Source organism: Panthera leo, chromosome B4 (genome assembly GCF_018350215.1).
Source record: "Panthera leo isolate Ple1 chromosome B4, P.leo_Ple1_pat1.1, whole genome shotgun sequence".
NCBI lineage: Eukaryota > Metazoa > Chordata > Mammalia > Carnivora > Felidae > Panthera > Panthera leo.
Window position 1 is genome coordinate 68,031,405 of NC_056685.1, and position 26,395 is coordinate 68,057,799.

The 26,395-nt window shown below is 35.7% G+C and overlaps 1 pseudogene; it reads right to left on the minus strand.

The window, feature by feature from the left end:
• Window positions 1-300: 300 nt before the first annotated feature.
• Window positions 301-1,724, minus strand: LOC122225611 (annotated as a pseudogene).
• Window positions 1,725-26,395: the final 24,671 nt, after the last annotated feature.

Below are 26,395 nucleotides of genomic sequence, written 5' to 3' on the forward strand. Positions count from 1 at the left end.
AATCAAAGTACTAAGGTAAAGAGGATATCTCATTCATCCATTTTTTGTTCTCATTAAACTTTTGTTTTAATGGGTCTCAAAATTCTGTGACAGATTTTTGTTCAAGTTGTTTCCATTAAAAAGTACTGGTTTAAAAAAAATAATGGCTTAAAACTGCTACACACACACACACACACACACACACACACGCACGCACAAATGGTCCACAAAACATTCTCCTTTTCCTTCTTAAAGTTTTATGATGCATTGTTATCATTAACAAATCTTTTACTATTAAACTTAGATGGCCAATTGGCACAAGTAGTTCTGAGACCATTCTTCCACCATGGATTAAGACTGGGGTGACAGGCATTGGGGATGATATTCACACAGCCTTCTCAGCTTTCTGGGAAGATTTGGTGACCTTGCCAGCTCAGCTGCCTTCTTGTCCACTGCTTTGATGACACCCATAGCAACTGTCTGTTTCATGTCATGAACAGCACAATGGCCCAGATGATGACAGTCAGAGAAGATCTCAACACACATAGGCTTGCCAGGAACCATATCAATGATGGCGGTACTACCACATTTGAAGAACTTGAGACCATCTTCCAGTTTTTTTCCAGGATGATGATCAATCTTCTGCTTCAACTCAGCACACTTATAAGCAATATGAGCTGTGGGACAGTCCTGCACAGGTGCACATTCAGCACTGATTTGGTCTGGATGGTTGAGGATAAATATCTGAACTGGGAAGCCAGGTGCTGCCATCAGTGGGTCATTTTTGCTATCACCAGTCACATTGCCACAACAAACATCTTTGACAAATAACGTTCTTGACATTGAAGCCCACATTATCCCTAGGAAGAGCCTCCCTCAAAGCCCACTGTGTATTTCAATAGATTTTACTTCTGTTGTAATATCGACTGGAGCAAAGGTGACCATCGTGCTAGTCTTCACTCAGCCCACAGGGACAGTACCAATACCACCGATTTGTAGATGTCCTGAAAGGGTAGACACAAGTGCTTGTCAGTTGGATGAGTTGGTGACAGAATGCAATCCAGAGCTTCAAGCAGTTGTGGTTCCACTGATATTGCCATCTTTACGGGTGGCTTTCCATCCCTTGAACCAAGGCGTGTTAGCACTTGGCTCCAGCATGTTGTCACCATTCCAACCAGAAATTGGCACAAATGCTACTGTGTCAGGGTTGTAGCCAATTTTCTTAATTAGGTGCTGACTTCCTTAACAATTTCCTTGTATCTCTTCTGGCTGTAGGGTGTCTCAGTGGAATCCACTTTGTTAACACCAACATTTAGTTGTTTTACACCCAGTGTGTAAGCCAGCAAGTCATGCTCACAGGTTTGCCCATTCTTGGAGATACCTGCTTCAAATTCACCAACACCAGCAGCAGCAATCAGAAGAGCACAGTCAGCCTGAGATGTGCCTGTAATCATGTTTTTGAAAAAGTTTCTGTGTCCTGGGACATCACTGTTGATGTCGGTCTCGGTGTTGCTGGTCTCGAATTTCCACAGGGAGATATCACTGGTGGTACCACATTCGCATTCAGTTTTCAGTTTATCCAAGACCCAGGCATACTTGAAGGAGCTCTTTCCCATCTTGGCACCCTCCTTCTCAAATTTTTTGATAGTTCTTTTGTCGATCCCACATTGAGCAGTAGAGGTAGCCTTGCTCGAATCTACATGTCCAATGACAATGATGTTGATGTGAGTCTTTTCCTTTCCCATTTTGGTTTAGGTTTAGCAGTGGTTTTTAAAACATCTGTGTTCCGGTGGCAAACCCATTGCAAAAAGTCAATCCATTTATTTTTTGATTAGAACTGAAGTTCAGAAATACTCTCTGACTGCCCAATCCACATGGTTGGCATAGAGAGCCTAGAATCTCCTCATTGCTGTGCTAGATGTCATTGCCCTTGGTGGCTTTCATAAAATATCTGCAAATATGGTGGTGGGGGTGGTCGTGAAGAACCTGCAATAATCTAATTGTTCCTGTGCAAGGACCTACAAACCATGTGACTACCTTGAGGCACTAATGATTTCTGACCAATTCCCACTTAAAAAAGTAGAGAGAAGAAAACTTTACTCTTCTCAACTTGCCTCCTTCCTCTTCATCATCTTCAATATTTGTTGCTTTCTTAACTTTCTAAATATACTGCTGTAAAAAAAGGTGGAAAATACTGAAGAAAATTGCAATTACCCATTGCTCCATAACTGAGAATAGTTACTCCAAATACTTTGCTATCTTATCATTTTTTGGTATATTATTTATAATAAATATTATAATGAATACTTTAGGAAGATGAGATCACTTATTTTATACTATTTTGTAGTACTATTTTATACTATTTTGTAGGATGTGGGAGGGTGCCTGGAGTAATATCAGCTACCCTCACATATTCTTCAAGATTATGATTTTTGTTGCCATATCACATTCTAACATAAAGATATATTATAATTTATGTAATCTCCTATGGTCGGGAATTTATATTATTTTTAATTTTTTGCTGTTATAAAATAGCCACATTTTTTAGACCTTTGCTTTATATTGTCAAGTTACCTTCAGGGAGTTACCAGCTGATAACAAGTATGAAAATACTTTCTTGTATGTTTCATAATATAGGGTACACTACATTAGAGATAGAAATATAGTCATTGGGGTGGAAGTATGTTGTACATCTATATATATAGGTATGTGTATATTGTGCATGTATATGTATATATAAGCAAGAATAATATATCACCTTTGTTTTTTAATATTATTAAATATGTGTAAAGTTAAATATTTTTCATATGTTACTGGCTATCTATACATCTTCTTCTGAATTTCTTAACCATGAGAATTACCCACTTTTTTCTTTTGAGCGATAATTTGTAACAGTTATTTATGTTTTAATATTTTCTCTCTATTAATTATTTTGCAAATTTTCACCAGGTTTTCAATATATTTAGAGTTTTGGCTTTATTAATCTACCTATTTTTGTTTTGATTTGAAGTGCCATAATTATCACATTTAATGTTAGGTTTGTTTATTGCCTCTATTAAAAAATTCTATTTCTGTTTTTAGTATCATTCTTCATGCTATTATGCTTTATAATTTTGTTTTTGGCTTTATAATATGACTTAATACTTAAAAAATTTTTTTTAATGTTTATTCATTGTTTTGAGAGAGAGAGAGATGGAGCATGAGCAGAGGAGGGACAGAGAGAGAGGGAGACACAGAATCTGAAGCAGGCTCCAGGCTCCAAGCTGTCAGCACAGAGCCTGTCATAGAGCTCTAACTCACGAACCACAAGATCATGATCTGAGCCAAAGTCGGATGTTTGACCAACTGAGCCACCCAGGTGCCCCATGACCTAATACTTTTAACACAACCACAGCTTCATCAATTCGGTAAATTAAAAAAAAGAAAATACAGGGTTAGTCTTATCATTTATTCTTCCAGAAAAAAAATATATTTATTTTATTATTTCCTAAAGAAAATTATCTGGGAACAAACAAGTTACACCAAGTTTGTATGTTGATAAGAATGAACAGTGAGTGTAGAAAGAAACTGTTGACCCAAGAAGACAAGGGGAGATTTGCTGAAGTGATGCTGGTAGGGTAGAGGGATGGGATCTTATGTACAAGTGGCAGTTGTGGTTTTGTAGAATAACACTTACATGGTGTTTATTCAGTAAGGATGGAATGAGGGAAGACATGTTCACAGTTGTAGGAGAGAACAATAAGTATGAACTTGTAATCTAGGACAGTGGGAGACTAAATAGTCTGTTTTAACAGCTCTTCTTAGGATACTGTTTATGAATGTAAGGCAAAACCATTCAGTATGATTCTATGCTGTGATTTGTTTTTCTAGCCATGTTCAGATACATAGATGTGGGCATAGAATAGATGGAATTGATTTTAACTAGGGTTGGATTTATTCAAGAATAGAATAAAGCAAGAAAGGGGCAAGAAAGTTGGAGTTTTATATAGTGGAGTGATTTCAGTGATGTACCATAAAATTTATGATAAGAAAGGAAAGTGGTGAAGGCAAGAGTTGGGAGTGAAATAATAGGAAACAAGTGGTAAATCCATGGATTGTAGGTCCTGCTGGGATAAGAGAGTTATTCGAGTCAGGGTACTTAGAGGTAGTGAACTGGTAAGAAAGGAGGAGTAGTAGTCAGGGCATGTGGTGTTAGAAATTGAGATTATGGAGGGGTTTTCTTCTTTTTTTAAATGTTTATTTCTGAGAGAGAGAGAGAGAGAGAGAGAGAGAGAGAGACAAGCAGGGGCGAGAGAGAGAGAGACACAGAATCTGTAGCAGTCTCCAGCCTCTGTGCTGTCAGCACAGAGCCAAATGTGGGGCCCAAACCCACAAACCATGAGACCATGACCTGAGCCAAAGTTGAACTCTTAACTGACTGAGCCACCCAGTGGGAGGAGTTTTCTGATGGATATGACCAGAGGAGCTGAGGTAGTGTTGATGACAAGATCACTGAATGAGGTTGAGATGAGATTAGTGTTGGAGGTTTTGACAGTAAATAAAGATTTCTGAGAACTGGGTAGGTGACTGCACCAAGAAGAGGTACTCTATCAAAATTGAGGGTTGATATGGAGAGCTCATGTACTAGATGTTCCTCATGCCTAGAACATTTTCCACCAGACCACTGCCCCCCCATAGTTTGTTCCTTCTCATTAATTTGGTCTTTGCCTAAGTATCACCTCCTTCAAGAGGCTTTGCCCATCATCCAATCTAAAATAGTCCCTAAGGCATGCTCTACTTTGTGTTTTATTTGTTTTATATTTTAAACCCATTTATAACTAACTGAAACTAACTTGTTTATTTATTTGTTTTCATACACTGGTTCTCTTATAGAATACAAATATTTTGAAAACAGTGATTTTGCATATCTTGTTTGTGGCAGATTTCCCCAACTTATGATTACTGACATGTAGTAGGCAGTCAATAACTCAATGTTGAATGAATGAATGAACATTTATAGGGTTCAATATCATCTCCCACTTTCCTGTGACTTCTTCCAAAATCCAAATATACTTTTTAAAGGAATTTTCCAACTCAGAGTATTCATTCATCTTATAAGAATTGCTATTCACAACCTTCTCCTCACAAAAGGTGAATTAGTAACACAAGTAAGAAGAAGGTATAAAGTTGTTTTGTTTGCCTTATGATAGTTATTAGTTAGGACTCAAAGATGTTGTCACTCATTACTTCCAGAAATTCTTACCAGCAGAATAATGAAGTATAGTTATATCTCCTGATTTATTGGTTTCAACCATCACTTTTCCTGTTATGATCAGCCAATAGTCAGCTTTTCACAGATTAGCACCCACAACTGTAAAATTGAATCTCCCCTATGTGTGACCATAACCTTTGCTTCCTTTTTTTGAAAAAGATTAAAGATAAATTGACAATCTTGTTAATCAGTAAAAAAGTAAAAATAGAACAATTTATATTCAGTTTTTTATATTAAAAATCTTTATATTTTTGTGCTAAATACAAAGTACTAGAGATCAATTTATGTTCTTATATTTTGTCAATAAGTAGAAAGGTTATATAATTAGCTAACATGCTATTTAGTTTATATGTAGAAAACTATATATAGCATGGTTATAGTAGAATGAGTCCTTGGTGTTGTCAAGGATTAATTAAGATAACAAATGTAAATTAGTTTCCCCTTTTTTTCTTTCTAACAGACCAGATATGTGTTATTCATCTTCTTAGACAGAATAAAACTATCCACCTTAATTTGATGCCCAAGGCAAGAAATTTTTTCCACATTGTAGATGGTTATTATGAAGCATGATTCTAATTGTCGCTGCTCTATTTTTATGAAGTACCATTCTGTAATCACATCAGTGATTTAATGTTTCTAATCATTTACATTTTTAAGCCTCTGGTATTATGAATATTTTACACAGTAGTTGATTTATGTTTGTATATTCAGTATATTTCAAGTTTAAGACAAAATGTTCTTTTGTGTTTTGAGAATTTTCAAGGCAACTTAGAAATCTACCATTTTAAATTCTGCCATTTAATGAGCACTAAAAATGAAAGGCCCTGTATCAGCCAGATTGGGCTGCCACAACATAATACATTAAGCTAGATGGTTTAAACAACAGAAATTTATTTGTCACAGTTCTGGATGCTGGGAAGTCCACGATCATGGCTGGGTTCTGGTGAGAATTCTCTTCCTACATTGCAGATGGCCATTTCTCATTGTGTCCTCACATGGTACAGAGAGGAGAGAGCAAACTCTATAGTGTCTGTTCTTATAAGAACATTATAAGAAGGCTCCTCTCTTATGACGTCATTTAAACCTAATTATCTCCCAAGGCCCCATCTTCAAATACAATCACTTTTGGAGTTGGAGCTTCTCCATATGAAATTGGAGAGGTACAATTCAGTCCATAGCAGACTTTGAGCTAAAAAATACACACAACGTTTTTGAAGTAAAAATCAGATACAGTATAATTGCAAGAGGTTACCATCATTTAGATTTTCTGTTGGAATGTAGCCCTCTGTAGCTGCTTCAAAATTGTGTTTTATATACATTATAAAACATTTATGGACACTCTGCATTATAAAGTTTTACATCCAAGTAGACTATGGGACCTGGTTCTTTTTTGTTTTATTTTGTGTGTATTATGAAAAATTTCTTATATGTTCAAAACTAGACAGAAAAGTCTAATAAATTTTTAATGCACCCATGACCCAGTTTCAGCAGTTACCAACTCAAGGTGAATCTGTTTTTTTTTCCCTTACCTCACCCACTGTATATAACTTGCCTCCAGTCTGGAATCAACCATTTCCTCCAAGTTCTTTGATTCATTTAGTCTTCAGTTTTGTTGCTAAGGGATCTCTAATGGTTGCTTATTGGGTTTTTCATTCATTTGTTTTGTTGAAAGAGTAAGAAAAATGTTTTGATTTTGAACATCAAATACATTATGAGTTCATACTGATTTTTGCAATTAAAACTCAAGGCTTCAGGAAGTTTAGTTAATTTCTTCCAGAAACTAGAAATCTCAAGTAGATTCTCTTGCTCAACTTATCCATAAACCCCAATGGGGTATTTCTAGACAGACAAATGATATGGTAGAACAAGATACATGGGGAACAAGATGAGAAGATAAGTTGCAGAGTGGGGATGAAATCCAAAATGACAGATATTTTAAAAGTAGGACCCGTTAAACTTGGTGACCGATCAGATGGATCTGAAATTAGGCAAAATCATGATTGCCACATTTTAGACATGAGTCACTGTGTGGGTAGCTGTTCTTTTTAATCAGATGGAAATATAGGGACAGAAGTGGATGTCAGAGGGTGGGAGATGTTGAGTTTGTTTTGGAAGGGGCCAAAGGGTCCATGGGAAATTTCCAAGTATTATGTCCAATAGATAATTGAAAACAGGAATGTGGACTTTAGAAGAGATATTGGTAGTGGAAGTAGATTTGAGAATCATATATTAATAGTAATGAAAACCAGAATGGGTAACATTTCTCAAGGAGAGTGAGTAGAATAAAGAGAAAACAAAAATGATCAGGATAAAAAAAAATTAAGAATTTTATATGCCTTATTCAAAATTCTTTTGCCATGTAAAACATGTCTGCGTTTTATAAAGTTATTTTAAAGGAACCAAATGTAACAAATCAAAAAGATGATACATTTTTAACATACCCAATAAGGGTATTTGAAAATTTCCAATTTAATTTATATTCTATCTACTCTGGTAATTACTAGTAGTCAAATGGTACTATGACATAAAATTTTTACTCTTCAATTATTTCTTTATAATGGAATTGCCTTACTTTATTTTTAGTATGCATTATTCTTATGTTACTTAAAAACCACTTGGAAAGTTATCAAACTGAGATAATTTTCCATCCACTTTTTTGATTTTTTTTCTAAGTGAAAATATCTTTTAAGTGTTTTTTTTTTAATTGACTTTTCTAACCTAATAAAAATTGAAAGGATCATATATTAATGATTCTGCGGTCTTTGAATTCATGTTCCTATAAGTGAAAATCTTAATCTAAGAAATTATTTCATTGCAATATCTCAATTTGTTAGCTTATACCTCTATGGACAGATCACAATAATTTAAAACTTAATTTTATTTCCAGTAGAAATGGAGATTGGCTTTACAATCTTACTTTACATTCTTATTATATTTTGTTATCTTTTAAAATTCTTCATGGCATTTGTGTCACAGTTTATCATTTATATATTATTTATAGTTGTCATGTTAGTTAATTCTTACAACTCTGTGACGTGGGTATTAGTAATGCCGTTTTAGGGAAAAGGATATCTCACATCAGAATTCAACGTTGTACAGTTTGTAAAGGTTGCGAGGGCCCTCAACTCAGCTCCTCCTCCTCTATATCCAGGGTTCTTTGACCATACTTGAGCAATTGCAAAATGATACCCTATTTTTTTTAAAGCATTTGCTGTATGCCTCTTACAAGCCCCTTGGGAGCACGCTGTAAGTTAGGAGATTATATCCTTTATAGACAATGGCTAGGCCTGACTAATTCCACACCCCACCCTACCCCCCATTTTTTTTTAAACTAGGTACGAGGGTCTCCTATGAAACTGAAACAAATACTACATTTTTGGGATCATAACAAAGAAAGGTTATTTTCATCTCTAACAGTTCCTGGCTGGTCACAGTGTTCCATGCCACAGAAAAGCCTGAATGATTTCTTTAAAGAAAGCACTGAAGCCAAGAATTAGCATTCTTTCTGGCTGAACTGCAATTGCACACAGGTTGGCTTCTCAATTTTGCAGCAGTGTTTCATTAGGTCAGCTGAAAGGCTGCCCCCTCTGCTCTAAAGCAAAATGGTAAACGTGGACAAGGAAAGGGAGCTGGAGCAAGAAAGTATCTCTCAAATTTCCGAAATTTTAAATAATTGAAACCTTAATGCTTATTTCAATCGAGGACTATTTGTTTTTGTGTTATTGTACATAAGCACCTGTTTTTTTGGTCTTTTTGTTTTGTTTGCTTGTTGGTTTTGTTTTGTTTTATGTAACTACTCGAGCTCTGGTGGTCTTCCCTAAAGCAGTGTGCAGTGAGGATCAGTGTGAGCCATGCCTCTAGAAGCAGCATCAGCAAAGGGTCTGAGAGAGTACAGGTGCTTTCTAGTTGTAAATAATTATTATAAATTATAAAGTTACACTATAGTGTTTCTGTATTGAAGTATAAAGAATTTATTATTGTTATTTGTGGATTCAAAATGCTTAAAAAAACTTCATAGGTGGGATAACGTCATCAAGGTGACGTTAAATAGTTATAATAATATATTTACCTGAAGCATATGAGGAATTTGATTATTATTAAGAAGGGGAGAAGACTAGCACTCTATTAAATTGGATCTCCTTAAAATTCTTTTGGAAATAGCAGCAGAATATAAAGTGCATCTCATGAGTGTCCATGGCCGACAATTAAAATTCTATTTATAAGTATGGAAAAATAATAAAAGTATAGATTTAGTGTTTAATGATATGTATACTGACATTGATGAATTGAACAACTGTAGCTATTCTACAATAAACCAGTGCAAGATAAACAAACGGCAGGTGTGAGGACTTATTTAGCTAGATATAGTATATAATATCTTTTCTTTACTTAAATTTTTAATATTCTGTTCATCGGGGATTTTTGCTTTAATTTTGATGTTTTAGAATATTCCATTAAAATATTACTTATCTTGGGGTGCTTGGGTGGCTCAATAGGTTAAGCATCTGACTTTGGCTCAGGTCATGATCTCACAGTTCATGAGTTCGAGTCCGGTGTTGGGCTCTGTGCTGACAGCTCCAAGCCTGGAGCCTGCTTTGGATTCAGTGTCTTCCTCTCTCTCTGCCCCTTCCCTGCTCATGCTCTGTCTTTCTCTCTCAAAAATAAATAAACCATTTAAAAATAATATTACTTGTCTTGATTACTGAATTTGGGGAGGTTCCTCTTAAATTTTTCCCTTCTGACAAGTGCCTTACTGTTACCACCATGGGCTTGGCCCTGGATTGTGTTTAGATATTTTAAGGCAATAATAAATTGCACTGCTTGTGGAACTATACCTATATTTTACCCATTATCTTTACTAGTTGCTTGTAATATCTCTTTGAGACAATGTTATTAGAGGAGAAAAAGAGAGTTACATATTGAGGGGAGAAAACACAGGGCTTCAGGACTATATTGTTGAGAAGTGAGAAGAGAGGTTTTAGATCCTTTTTTATTCTGGTACAATGTTATTTCTAGAGGTCATGAAATTGAAACTATACTCCCATCAAGTTTGAAGACACTGTGTGGCCTTAGTTATGCCAGGCTTTATATTTCAATAAATACTACCAAAAACTTCTGTATGAAGCAATCAGGTTATTTGAGCCCCTCAAAGGATGCCAATTTCACCTGGAGAGAGGGTCCCTTGTATGACAGATTGGTGGTCTTCAAAATCCCTGTTATTCTAGAGAGGCAAATTCACTAAGTTGGCCATCTGGAAAAAGAATAGGTCTCAGGACCAGTGTTTGATTCAGAAAATTTTCAGAGGAAGTAATTAAGATCCTTTTAAGCTTATTCTAAAGACCAGTTGAGGTGTTGTATTATTTAAAACTGGAAATAACACTTGTGCCAGAAAAATTAAATTTATACATAAAAAGTATATAAAAATGAATGAGCCTGGGTGGCTCAGCTGGTTAAGTGTCCCAAGTCTTGATTTTGACTCAGGCTCAGTCGTGATCTCGTGGCTCACGGGTTCAAGCCCTGTGTTGGGCTCCAGGCTGACGGGGTGCAGAGCCTGCTTGGGATTCTCTCTCTCTCACTCTCTCTCTCTCTGCCCCACCCCTTCTCTGTCTAAAAATAAATAAATAACCTTAAAAATAAAAAACCAAATTTTTCTACCTCAAAATTTTAAGTATTGCCTTTTGTTAACTATCTGTGTATATATCAGAGCTTTGGATATTTAGGCCATGATAACAATGTTTAAAGGGTGTCTGTACAGACACTTAGGTGGCTCAGTTAAGCATGTGACTTCAGCTCAGGTCATGACCTTGTGGTTCCTGAGTTCAAGCCCTGCATCAGGCTCTGTGCTGACAGTTTGGAGCCTGGAGCCTGCTTCAAATTCTGTGTCTCCTTCTCTCTCCCCTCTCCTCACTCACACTCTGTCTTTGTGTCTCTCTCTCTCTCAAAAATAAACATTAAAAAAAAAAAAAGGTGTCTGTATAGTTAATATCAATTTGCATATTAAGGTTGAAATTGTAATTTTAGTGGTTAGATGCTGCCATAAGGAGTACAGAAGGCTTAAGAGATAACATATAATTAACAAAAATATAATCACAAGAATTGCTCAAATGTGTGTATAAAAATGATGATCAGAGACTGCAAAAAAGGCTGAGACTGGCCTGGCTTGATTAATGCTTTTTCTATTACTTTCTCTAATCTGAAACACATGCTATATGCAAAATAATAAATATGAAATATGAAACAATTAAATTTTACTATTGACAGTGAAATAAGCAGAAACAGGTACATTATGAAACTAATGATGTGGGAACTTCCTTATTAGGATTTCAATTTTAATTAATTGTTTTCCAATCCCATGACTTGAATCTTGCTTTGCTTATCAAGTTAGAAGCCTCAGTGCATTTCCATTTGTTGATAAAATATTTTGTGCATGTAGTAGAGAACTCTTCTCCAAGGAAAACCTAGGAAAGAAATCCATATGGTCTCATGAAATCCTTAGACATATATGTTATTCCAGTAGGAAATCACGTTAGGAAAATCTCATTGTACTATATCTAAAAGAAAAAAAAAAAAGAACAAAAAATGACACCTGTGAAAGTTTGTTCACTTGCTCAGAATCACAGTTTGAACGTATTAGAATCTTGGCTAAAACCAGTTCTCATGGATTACAAACCAGATGTTTTTCCCCTATACCAGCCTGACTCCATCACCTTCTTGAGTTGTCAATATGCACATTTTTTTTCCCACACTGGCTTGAGGATAATTTACTGATCAGCTTAATTTTCAATTAAACTAAAGTTGGTGTCCAGTGTTATTTCTTTAATAATGTTATTCTTGCAAATATTCTGCTATAGATGGGAAATTATATATTTAAGAGGATATGTTCTGGTGTAGGTAGTTCAGAATTAAGAAACTTAGAATATTTAATGTATGTTGTTGCAGAAAACCCTCAATTTGGTATTCATTAATGATAATATTAATAAGTGATCAAGATTTGTATTGCTATTTTTGTGAACACCTGAGCTGCATGTGAACATGCAAGACAGGTCCCTCTGGGCTGTGGTGGCTTATAGCATTGTCCAGGAGGAGAATGGCCCATTATAAAATCAAAATCAGCTTGGGGTGGGTGGTGGATTTCAAGCATAGCTGACTGAAAATAAAATAGATGATCCATTGTTATTTGATACTACCAATTATTTAATCATAACAATTGTATAAAGATTTTTAGTTGTTGCAAAAACAAGTTAATGTTCCTAATCTTCTCCCTCTGCCCTGTAGCTACTTATGCAGAGGAAAGGTGTGAATGTGGAGGAGATGGTTGTGGTTAGGAGAGGAGAGTCTTTCCTTTGGGGAGTGGCCTCCCCAGCATCAGTAAAGCTGATGGGAGCAGTGGGAGACAAAGCAATGTAATTCACTTGGAAAATAAATAAATGTTTTCCTCTTCATTTGAGGTTTTTCTCCTTTATCTTAGACTTCGTTGTATACATTCCGTTAGTCTTCTCAACACTTTTGCAGCAATGCTGAGGGAGTAGATGCTTTTCTAAATAAGACAATGTGGGATAAATACCCAGCAATTTGGGTGGAATCATGTCATAAAAGTCAGAGGAAGACTATGCCGTCTGCTTGAAGGGATCCTGACTCCTTAACTTTCCCAGGCAATCATGCTTATACTTTTACATGTTAAAGTCAATTTGCCCGAGAAGAAGGAAGCCTGAATAGCCTGAAATTAGAATATTAATTTTGGCTTTACCTCTTACTTTTCATGTAAGCATATTTCTAATTCTGTTTTATTTGTAGAATAATATAATGTTGATGTTATATAGAGCTGTGAATTATTCAAGTGAGTCTAAACAGAGTTGTTTCTAAACTACCTTCACGTATCTGGATTATAAGGAAAAATTGATTTTATATAAATTTGTATAAATTTCAGTAGAGCACATGACTCTGGATCTTGGGTTTGTGAGTTCGAGCCCTACATTGGGGGTAGAGTTTACTTTAAAATTGTTTCGTAAATTTATATAGTATGAGTCAAAAGCAATAAGAATGTTATTTCCTTGATTGAAACAATCATATCTCATTTGTCCATAGTCAGGGTCCTACTTTCTGTTGCATTCACTTTGTGATATATGAATTCCATTGTCAAGTACCTGGAACAGGAATTTTAATTGTAATGTGAGGCATTTAAAGCCAGAGAATAAGTAACTAAAATCCATTCTAGAATTAACATTAGAGAAGAAATGGAATAGAAGGGAGGTATGTAATGCTTGTTCAAGTGCTATATGTTTTGAAGATTCACTTTATAACATATAGGATGTTTTCTATCACCTAGTTAGTAATCCAGGACTCTGAGTTGAATACTTAGGCTCACCAAAAGGGATATGAGTATCATTCTGTACCTTCATAATCTCAAAATTAGTATTCAGCGGATGCTGGGAGGCCATTGAATGTATCTGAACAGGCCAATCAGATAATTAGGCTGTGACACAAGAATATTTGTCTGGAATCAGTGCGCAGGATAAAGTAGGAGGAAGCTAGTTGGAAAGTTGTGCTCATCAAAGCTATAGAAAGAAGGGCTTCATTTGGGTGGGAATGTGAGATTTAAGAGGATGGAGACTCCATTAAAATTGCTACTTTACATTCACTTTCCAAGAGAAGTGGAGGTAAAATGCACTAACGTTACTAACATTTCAAGTGTAGATACATGCAGAAGAAGGGATCAATAAATGTGGTGCCTTACTGTGTGCCATCCATGATATGCCATTTACATACATTATCTCATCTAATAATAACAAAAGACAGTCTACTGGAAAAGAAAGAAGCTATGAAGGGGATTAAAGAAGAGGAGCCCCATGAGCTTCAGACACAGAAAACCTCTAGCAGCATTTGGAAATTCAAGAATTGTGAACCTGTGGTTCTGGAACTGACAAGAGTGATCTGGAAATAATCATTGAAGCTTTCAAAGTATATGACAGAACCATTTACGTTTAGAGATAAAAGATGATAGAATGATGGTCAGTACTTTAGGTAATGGCTACTACTTTTAATGGATGACAGGAGATATGCAAGCCAGTGGTAAGGGCAGAAAAGACAATGGACAGCTATCACAGTACCCATGGTGCTGTATCATAACAACCAAAGGAAAAAAAAAAAAGAGTTTTAAAAAGGAAAAAAATTGGACAACACCAATAAATATGTTGTAAAGAAAATGAGGGTAAAAAGAGTTAAGAACAAAGCTTTGTATTTTGAAAGTAGAAAATAATTAATGATAAAAAATATGAGAAAGCAGAAACAATTCTGTAGCCCTTTATGAGAAAAGCCAGTAATTCAGAGACCAAGCCAGGATGTAGCAGCTGTAACCCAAAGCAGTATTTACTTTGGGGGTGGAGGGTTCTTGGCAAAAATGTAATTTGGGGAACTTCTAGGAGCTCCATTGTAGAATGCAGCCAAGCTAAGGCATTCAAAACGTCCCATTAGTAGACAGAAATTAAGTCCAGGTTCAATCTGGAAGGTATCGAGAACTAAAACAGAAGCGAAGCAGGGAAATAGATATCAGAAACATTTATAGGATGAGAAATAATGTGTCAGTGCATCATTATCACTAAGAGGAATGAACAATTATGATTAATGTAAAGTTCTGAAACCATAAATCTGAAGTCTGGGGTTAGCAGGAGAACCAAATCTTTGCTGTAGGAAAAAACAGTATCTTGCTGGATAATATTTTGTGGTCACCATAGCCCTGGCACTCTACAAAGTACCTAACATAATATAATAGCCTGTAAATAGACAAGGAGTATACTGAATGAATGAAAGAAACAGTGGGGAACCAGTTAAAGGATTTTGAACAGGAGAATGAAATGACTACCATAACATTTTAGAAAGGTCACATGGGCTGCAATTAGGATGCGAGATTTGATCTAGGAACAATTGTAAGCAGCCAGTTTGGTGCAGAAATAGATGTGAGCTGTGGAAGAAATGGCTATGATTGTTTAAATGGAGACAAAGTGGATAGACTTAAGAGATGTCTGAACTGAAGAGTCAACAGAACTTGGTTATTGGATGTATGATGTTGAGAGTGAGGGAGGAGCTGGGAAGGTACTCAAGGTTTCTCGCTTGAGCGACAGGATGAAAGATAGTGCCTACAACTAAATCAGAAAACCTAAAAAGAGGGCTCATTTGGGGAGGGGTAATGACATAGCAATGAATTCAGTTTTAGATTTGTTAAATTTGATATCTCTATGGACCATCAGTAAACCTGATCAGTAGGGAGTTGTATTTATTTCTGGATCTCAGAAAAGAGACTTGAATTAGCAATGTTGAGATTTGGGCTTATCAGCCTAGAGATGGTCATTAAAACCATAGAAGTAAGTAAAATTGCCCATAGGAAATATGCATAGGAAGAAAATAAAACCCAAGACAGATTGCTGGGGGACGTCTGCATTAAAGGATGGACAAACGAGCTCACAAAGGAAACCGAAGCATAGGAACAAAATAAAGAGATTGTAGTGTGAGTTGGAGGAAGAAAGCTTTTCCAAACTGAAAGGGGGATAAAAGGTGATAAAGCTGCATAAAGGTTAAGCAAGATCAGAAGTAGAACTATCTGTATGTTTTTGAGTTGCTTGTAATCAGGCAGTTGACCTTGATGAGAAAACATTCAGGGCAGGGAGGGAGGCGAGAGCCATCTGCAGTGTTAAGGCCTGGACAGGATGTGAGATCTTGGGGTTTACCAGTGTGATGGGGAAGCAAAGGCAGGTTGAAGGAGAGCGATGCAAGGTCAAAGGAGAAGGCAAAAGTTCCAGCTCTTCCTCTCAGAAGTTGGGTTTGGGATGACAAAACAGAGCTGCAAGTTTATATTATTATATCCCCTCAGACTTCCTCTAAAGTGCCTCCTGTTGTGTGGAGGGACTTAAATGTAGATGAGAGGCAGAGTCCCAAACATTATCTGTGTGTTTTGGTTTATTCTGTTATTCAGAGTTGTGGACAGGAAAGAAAAGAAGCATTGTTGTGAGTCACTATGCTTCATGTTCTAAAATCAGATAAACCTCTCTTTTCCTGCTTCAGTAGTCCTTCCTTTCTTTCATTGTTTTCTTACTTTCCTTATGTTCTTCTTATTCAAAACAGGCTAGAATATTTTGTCTTTCCTCCACCTAAGATGTAACATAAGGTTAAAATATTCCTCTCACGGAATTTTGTATTACACAGTTTACTCAAGTTAATTATATAGTTTATGAAAAACCTTATGGTGCCAAAATATATCATATTTTTATGCCTTAAATGAGCCCTCTTCCTTGAGAATACGTGTGTGTGTGTGTGTGTGTGTGTGTGTGTGTGTATATATATATATATATATATATATATATATATATATACACATATATTCTGAGTGATACTCAAAATATTTAACTACAAAACAAGCCCTGTATCTATACTTATATCTGTATCTATGTCTATCTATTTATCCATATGTATGTGTTAGTACAAGCTTTCAGTAATTGATCTTCTATAGTCAAATGTGCATAACACATTACCCCATGGCTGTATCATCTCTTTTAAAGCTTAATATAATGTAGTCACCATATCTTGACACTCTGATATTCATGTCTATATAAAGTAACACCTTTAAAAAATTTAAGTCCGTGAAAATTAATACCTGAATTTAAGAAAACTGAATTTCAGACTTCCATAAAGCAAACTGCTGATAAAACACTCTATGTAAACCTGTAGCCTATTTCCTTTTGAAACTGACTGGCTTGGCACTTTCTATTTGAAAAAAAAAATAGCAGTATGGTTAAGTGCACTTAATTTTTACTTTTATGTTCATCCCTTGGAACAGTGATGATTCAGTTATTTTTCCACCCTCTCAAATGCTTAAAAGCTAGATTTAAAAAAACAAGAATAGATGTATACACCTGGAAAATAATTTATTTTACATAGTACACATTTTTTTGACTTTCAAAGAGTTAAATTTGTGATGTTGTGCAGGGATTTCATTTAAAAGATCATTGTAGTAACCTGGGGGATAGCATGGGCCAAGTTGTTAACCATGGAAATGGTGACAAGTGGTCAGATTTTAGATTTGTTTTGGGGTAGAATCAGGGCTTGCATCACAGGTCTGACATCTGTGTTATCACACAAAGTCCTTTGCTCAGAAGAGCCCATGCTTGGTTTTATGCTCTGCTGTTATTATCTTGAAACTAATTTTCCTGTCTTTCTAGAGATACACTTGACATATAACATTATGTAACTTTAAGGTGTCCCGTGTGATGATTTAATGTACATATATATTGTGAAATCATGTCCACAATAAAGTCAACACCTCTCTTACTTAAAAAGAATGTATGCTATTGGGCACAGTAGGAAGCAACAGGGATTTAGAAAACCAAAAACAAAACCCAAATGAAAAAACAAAGCAAAACAAAAGATGTTTGCTTTGTGATAGTGTTCAGAATACAGTTTCAAACCAATGTATCAGCAGATATTAGGTTACGTGATTTATAATTCATATGTCATTGTCAGAAACGTGTTAATATTGGACACAGGACTCTAGATAGGGTCCTGATCAAATACAGTCTTCATAGCACCTGTTTTTAGCAGCACACTTCATATCTTCCTTCCCTAAAATTTAAGCTTAATTGTAACAAAGATGTGTTTGACTTGTTCCTGTTGATTATCACTGTATTTGCAATATCCAGAAGCATCTGGCATATAGAACGAGCTCAGTAATTTTCTGTTAATGATTTTTATTATCCTTATAACTTCTTAATTCTGTGGTTACTGATGCAATTCTGTGGTTACTGATGCAATAAAACCTCTCTCATTAGTATTGACTCATATTCAACATTATCAATTCAGATTTCCAGATTTCTGTTTTTTCCTTCCTTGTTTTCAAAATCATGACCTCCCCATCCTATATGAATGCAACTGGAAACTAGTAGTTGATGCTAATTTACAAAAGGTAGCGAGACTCTTATGAGCAAAAACAGAATTGCAAACCAAAAAGATTGTAACACAAGTCACTTGACTGATGTCGGTGGGCTGAGTTGATCAGTGAAAAGAGATGAGTAGAAAACAACTTGGACTTGGGATAATGTCTTTCAAAACCATATCTAAAAGTGAGGATTGTTAATGGAAGAAGCCTCACATTTGAAAGAGTTGCTTGAAAGATTCCCAAGCAGTATGGGCTTTGTGTGGTTGGAATGGAACTCTAAGGAGGCGGTAATAGTTACTGTGTCAGGAGAATTTCAAAGACCAAAATTATTTTTGGATGATTAAGGGAAGCAATGGATCTGTCAGTAGTTTTATCATCCCTGAGAATATTTGCAATTTCACAAGACAACACATAGTTGAACAATGATTACAGAAAATACCTTTGAGGTGGTAATAGTCTCCTTTCATGGAGGAAAACACTAATGGTGATCGTCAACTCCTGTGAGAATTTTAACAGACAAAAAAAACTAAAGGTGATAAAGTCAGTGCTTTGAAAAAGTACTTCACCTCTTCCCAGCCAGTCTAATTTCATGAATGCTTATAGAAATCACACATTTAAATCTTGTCTCAAAATGTAATTGAATTATTCTTTATTTTTTCATTATGACAAAAACATTTAAATTAGATTTATATTCTTCCACTTTTAAGTTTTTTTACCTTTCTTTAGCTTTTTAAAAAAATCAATGTTTACTAAAATTTTGAGAAAGAAATTAGAGTAAGTCTTATGTATTTCTTTCTAATGTTTAATAAGAAAGTGGTTATTTTTCTTTGTCCGTTCTATGGAGGAGAGATTTGTTTTAATAACTACCTATTGTAGTTGAAAGAGAGCTAACATATTCAAATGAAGGGTTCAATTAAATGGTTTTAAAAATATAATATATACTTCTTTAGGTAGATTTCCTTATCTAAATCTGTTAACTTGAGAAAATTTAAGAACATTTCTTTTAATGTTTATTTATTTTTGAGAGAGAGAGAGACTGAGCACAAGCGGGGGAAGGGCAGAGAGAGAGAGGGAGACACAGAATCTGAAGTAGGATCCAGGCTCCAAGCTGTCAACACAGAGCCTGATGTGAGGCTTGAACTCATGAGTCATGAGATCATGACTTGAGCTGAAGTTGGATGCTCAACTGACTGAGCCCCCAGGTGCCCCATGAAGAAGTTTTTAGATATGAGGTTTAATTACTTAGAAGCTTGGGTAGTTAAGATTTAGCTTTATGATTCTTTTCTTCTGTTACATTTTTGAATATAAAATAAGTATACAATTTCCCTTACATCTCTGTAAGTCTGATAACCTGATGATGTGTAACATATATTGGTATGTTACGAAGAAACCATGGTTAATCTTCATTTTTGTACTGTTTGCTTTTTACTTAATTGAAGAGCCTTTTCTCTCAATTTAGGTAAGGCATAAACATGGTGTAAGTCTAGAAATCAGTCTGAAAGAAAGTGTGCAGATATCTAAATTTGTGAATTTCACAAATGACTACAGAAAGAGATCATTGTATGATGTTTGTTATTTGTAGGCACCAGTAAGTTTTCACAACCCAAGATTGAGGTTAAACACAAAGAACTAACACAATGACTGCTTTGCATGGTATGAAATTGCCTTGGGATGTATGACCAAAAACAAGCAAGTGAACAAATTAAAGGAAACCTTAGAGATCAATATGAGGCAAAATGTACCAGAAGTAATATATTACTGCATAGTTACTCTATGAGTCAATTATAGATCTAGATAGATTCTTAATGTTATGAAACAAAAGCTTACTTGATTCATAGACTGTGGCTCATTAATTATCTATTGTAAAGGCTACAAAAGTGACTATTTAAGCCATTTGCCTCATTCCACATGATAAGCTGTGATGTTATTGCAGCACACCGCACTGGTGTTTCTGTATTATTTTGTTTTGTATTTCTATTCTCATGATTAGGTTCTGAGTTCTTGCAGCATTCTAAAACAAGACTAAGCATTCTTATGCTTATGCCATTATTTGACGTATAAGACTAAAGCCTCTGTAAATATACTAAAACTCATTGAATTTTATACTTAAAATGGGTCAGTATTATGGCATGCAAATTATATCTCAATAAAGCTATATCTCAATAAAGCTGCTTAGAAAAAAAGAGAACCAGGACAGGATTTTATTTTTGTATCTACTAGTGATTTGTGACTTGGGATTTTTGGGTCTTCTGTGAAATACAGTGGTGTCAATGATTTATCTCCCATTTTTATATTTTTCAACTTCAAAAATTTCGAATGAGCTTCTGTTTTTTTTTAAAGAAGAAATCTGTTTCCTTTCTTCCTCCTTTTCTGCCTTCTAAATTTTAGATTAAAAAAATAGCCTGTGCCCTCTGTTTCTTTTTCTTGTTTTCTTTAAATGTTTATTTTTGAGAGAGGGAGTGTGTGCACAGGCAGGGAAGGGGCAGAGAGAGAGAGGGCCAGAAAGAGAGAATCCCAAGCAGGCTCCATGCTCAGCCCAGAGCCCAATCTCACAACTGCAAGATCATGACCTGAGCTAACATCAAGAGGGACACTTAACTGACTGAGTCACCCAGGCGCCCCTGCATACTCTCCTTCCACCTCTTTATCCCTCACCCTATTCTAGCCCCTTCCTTTACTATTGGATTGAGACTGACTTTACAGAATTCAGTAGTTACTCTTGAACTGTGAGCTGAAGTGATTTCCGCACAGTTCTCATCTTCCTGGAACTCCTTGAAGCAGGAGACATTCCTAAAAATCTCTTTTCACAGGGCACCTGGGTGGCTCAGGTCAGTTAAGTTTGCGACTCTTGATTCAGGCTCAGGTCCTGGTCTCACATTTCGTGGGCTGGAGCCTGCATCAGCCTCCGTGCTGACAGTGCAGAGTCTGCTTGTGATTCTTTCCCTCTCTCTTCTCTCTGCCTCTGTCTGTCTCTCTCTCTCAAAAATAAATAAATAAACTTTAAAAAATTAAAAAAAAAAACCCCAGAATCTCTTTTCATTAACACATGTTTTGTTTTGGCTTCAGTGATCCTGTTTTTAACTTGTTATATCCATTCTCTGATCACACTTTAACTTTCTTTCTGTTTTTTGGCTCATCTTGTAGATCCCACCGCTCCTAGTCCTAGATTCTTCCCATGTATGTTCTCTCATTCTCTTGGCCTTAGCTCTTACACCTCTATGGAAATGACACCCATATCCCTGACTCTAGCCCTGACCACTCTCTTAGCTTTGGGTACATATATTCCATTCCTCTTTGACTTCTCCATCTCTGCATGCTTTGAACCTTAAAAATAAGTCATTTTCCTTCTCTCCCAAGACTCTATCTCCCAATCTTAATATTTTATTTATATATCCAGTCAATCATGCTGTAATGTTCAGAGTATCTTTAATTCTGCTCTCCATTTTCATCCTCTGTATCCGTTTTCATAGTAATAAACTATTCCCAGGACTTAAAGGCAGGGAAGAGGCTGATGTTACATATACAGTCTAGGAACACAGACTTCCCTCAAGACCTTACTCTTTGTAACCTTCCAGGTGGCCATCCTGGTACGGAGTTCCTTTAGTATAGTGTAAAAGAACAAGGTCACAGGACCGAAGCTATCATATATGGCACATTGCTGTGAATTACAAAAGGTTGCTTATAAAATATATATTCTTTTATCAGAAAAATTTTCCTAATACTGATTTTGTAAGACACATGAAATTTATTGTTGCCTGTGGAAAATTTCTACAATAAGCATACCTATGTCATCTGTGCCCTTATGTGTGTAAGAGGTCCATAACTTGCACAATCTTACAGAGTAGCTCTAAGTATAGGGCTACATTGTTCAGATCCTGGCCTTAGAGTTTAGTAGCTATATAACCTTGGTAATTTACTTAGTCACTTAAAATTACAGATTCATGACCTATAAAAGGTGACTAATAACATTATCTCTTTCAGAGGTTTTAGAAGGGTAAAATAGGAAAAAAAGGGTACAAGGGTAATTTAGGAAAAAAAAATATATATATATATATGATTAGAAAGTTCAAATTTACCTACAGATGTTCTCAGTCTACTGCTTCAGAGGCACAAATCATTAAACATGCCAGATTGTGAAATTCTTTACACTGAAGAGGAGACGAAACTACTGATGTTTTTAACAGCTCACCCTATGTCATTGAAAATTTTGTCTTTGAGAATATTTCATTTAAGGACATTCTAAAAGACCTAGAGGAGCAGTTGCCCTATTTTTCCAATGAGTAAATGTGTAGCTCAGAACCTAATGTTTCTACTTGAATGTTGCTGCTAGCTATTTGGACAAAACAATGAGAAGGCTTTTAAGGTATTACAAGAAAATGTCTTGACTTCACCATTTCCAAGTTATGATTATATTTTATTTTTCTCCTATTTCAGGGTCAGCAAACTATAGGCCATGGGCCACATCGGGCCCTTGTATGATTTTTGTAAATAAAGTTTTGTGGGGACACAGCTACCCACATTCATTTATGTATTGTCTTGCCTGCTTTCCCACTGCAATGGTAGAGTTGTGTAGTTGTCACAGAGACCTGTTGGTCCACAAGCGTAAAATATTTACCATCTGGCCCTTACATATAAAGTTTGCTGACCCCTGCCTTTTTGATAGTTTTAAAATATTGCTTCAGTCAAAAGTCCATTTTGCTCAATTCTACACATAGAAAAAGAAAGATTGTATTGATCTGGAGTCTAGTGGGTCTTACTCTTTCCTCTAGAATATCTTTTACTGATGAACAGTGGAAACCTAGGTGCATTGTGCTGCCCTTAAAAGCATTCCGTTCCTTAGGTTTTACCAAAAGTAAAACAAGACAAATGAAAAAACCCTAAGGCAGAATAACCTGTTCCTTTTCCCCAGACTACTGGCATTATCTAGAAAATGCTTCTCATACGAAATAAGCGTTTAATAAATATCTTTTCCCTTCTTTTGACATTAAAAAGTGATAGTAGGGAAAAGCCTGCTTAATATCAAAGAACCATCTATTTGATGACACAGTGAGTGACTTAGTTCACTGTTGAAAACAAATTTGGATTGAAACTTGGGGAATTCTGTTAGTACCTGTCTTGTTCATTAAAGCAAGTGGTTGAAACCATGTCTTTCACGTGGGAAAATAATCTCTATTTTGCAAGATTTCTAATATAATAATGTATGTTAAAAACTTGGTAAATGAGTATTTCTCAATAGCTATTATTTTTATTTTAAAGATTAAGTTCATTATTTAAAATATATCAAATTATTTCACTTTACCCTTCAAAAAGTCTACTTAATACTCAATTTCCTGTTTTTTTCAATTACTTAATACCTTCTGTGTATTACTTCTTATTCTTTAAAATGAATAAAAATTTAACCCTCCTCACCTTTTTTTACCTCCCACTTGAAAGAATTCTACAAAGAAGATTTATAATTTAAAACCATTTTTTTAATGTTTGTTTATTTTTGAGAGTGAGTGAGAGAGAGAGAGACAGAGAGAGACAGAGAGAGACAGAGACAGAGTGAGAGCAGTGGAGGGGCAGAGAGAAAGGGAGACACAGAATCTGAAGCAGACTCCAGGCTCTGAGCTGTCAACATAGAACCTGACGTGGGGCTTGAACTTGTGAACTGTGAGATCATGACCTGAACTGAAGCTGGATGCTGAACCAACTGAAACACCCAGGTGTCCCTAGAAGATTTATAATTTAAAAGCTAGTTTTTAATAACTTTTGTGTGGTGTCATTTGGATGTGTCGATACACCTAAAGTTATAGTTGGTTATGAAGCCCAAGAATATATACTAAGCCTTAAGAAATTTACTTCTTTGTCAAGCTTTCCAATGTCCTAAACCCATGGTTATGGATTGGGCCTTAACTGTAAGTACATTCTCCAAGAAGTTTGCTGTCACTTAAGACATTCTTTGTAATGTGTTTTAGAGTCAAGTCATGAAAGTTAAATTTTCTACTTTAACTTTGAAGCAGTTAAGAAATATTTGGGGATCCAATATAGAAAATCCCCAAAGTTAAGTGAAAATTGGAGCAGAAGGGAAATCCCTTTTTAAAAGAAGAAATTGATTTTTAAAAATATCATTTCCACTGATACCAAAATAGAGCTACAATCAAAGTACAACAGGATATATTTTCATATACAAGCATAGTTCAAAGCCATCTAGTTCTGGTTTCTGCTCCTATCACAGTTATGAGGACTCATTTTTGCTGGAAATCCAAATCTCTATAGAGTCAGTGTAGTTTGGGGACAAATATAAGGCTTTTAAAGTTAGAATGCAGTCTGGATTCCTAAAATCTTCAGGACCATGTATCTTTCTTTTGAAAAGATACTTCAGACCAAAGTATAGTTTGTTGTTGTTCTTGTTTGTTTTTGTTTTTGTTTTGTTTTTTAATATTCTATTATAGGTCCTGTGAAGCTTAAAATTACCTAGTCTGGGGACTATAGTTTATCAGTACAGGGTTAAGGAAGAGATGTTTATACTCTTATTATACCAGATCACTGCTCACCAAAACAAACAGCATATGCATGTGTACTAGAACTTGAAGTAATTGAAGCCAACATGAAGTATTTATATACAGTAAGTACAGTCTAAGAGGAACATACTTTGGGGAAAATTATAAGAAGTTAGGGTTGGAAAAGACGATCATGAGGAGCCACTTGTCTCACAGTTTGTGGAAGGTGGAAATACTGGAGAAGTTTCAGACTTGTTGTGTGCACAACCCAGCTGGGAAGAGGCATATTAATCAACTGAATGATTAGGCGTTGAAGTTTAAGGCCATTAGGGATTTGGAATATTAGAGATGAAAATTCTGAAGCATCAGCCAAGAATTTATTGAGTTGGCAATTCTGTGGGAAACTACAATACGATTCTGGGATATCTGACATATGAAGTAAAATTTGAGACGTTTTCGGATACTTGTCTTTTGTATCTTCATAGAGATATAAAAGTGTGGTGTTTTCCTTTTTGTTTTGAGAAACAAAGGATCAATCCTCATTTTAAGGTTCATCTCCAAATTCCATGAATCAAAAGAGAAGAACTTAAAATAGGAGCTCTATTCAAGCTTCTTGTTTTGGTTAGGGGTTCAGGGCTCATAGAGTAGGAAGATGTGATCTATTTCCTGGAATTGATCACACCAATGGGTAGATTTTCTTTTTTTAATGTTTTAATTTAAATTCTACTTAGTTAACGTGCAGTGTAATATTAGTTTCTGGTGTACAATATAGTGATTTAGTATTTCCACACAACACCTGGTGCTCATCATGACACGTGTGCTCCTTAATCCCCATCACCTTTTTAACCACCCTCCCCCACCTCTCTTCTGGTAACCATCAGTTTGTTCTCTGTAGTTACAGGCCCGGGGGGTACTGGGTGGCTCAGTCTGTTGAGTGCCCAACTTTGGCTCAAGTCATGATCTCATGGCTCATGGGTCCAAGCCCTAGGTTGGGCTTTGTGCTGACAGCACAGAGCCTGGTCTGGATTCTCTGTCTCCCTCTCTCTGCATCCTGCCCCCTTGCACTCTCTCCCTGTCTCTCAAAAATAAACTTTTTTTTTTTTAAAGAGTCTGTTTCTTGGTTTGCCTCACTTTCTCTTTTTTTTTCCCATTTGTTCATTTGTTTTGTTTCTTGAATTCCACATGAGTGAAAAAATTGTCTTTTTAAAAGAATTTTTATACCAGGATGATAAAAGGCTCTCATTTATTAAGGTGGCATGACTCATTAATTAATCAAACTTTGTCTTAGACTAGAAAGTAATCGTGTGCTCACTAGTAAAGTTACCTCTGTTAGTAAGAGCTGTCTCATTCATAAACAACTAAAAGTAGGAGCCAAATACATGATACTAAGTTGGATGTAAAACAAATTCAAGATCCTTAAAATGTAAGTGAACAGCACAAGCAATGTTAATCTTGGGATGTAAGCAATGATTGTATCAGGCCTCTTAAACCATTTGTGCATGAGTAAAGTGTTAGGCACAGGTGAATTCACAACCATATCTGGGAAAAAATGGCTTCAGATGAGACAAAGGGAGGAAAAATTTCACCTAAGCCACCAGAAGACATAATGACTCTGCACTCCTGCACTCGTGTCTCTAACATTGCACATCTTAAAAAAAATTTTTTTTAAGTTTACTTTTTGAGAGAGAGAGAGAGAGAGAGAGAGAGAGTGTACAAGCAGGGAAGGAGTAGAGAGAGAGAGACAGAGACAGACAGAGGATC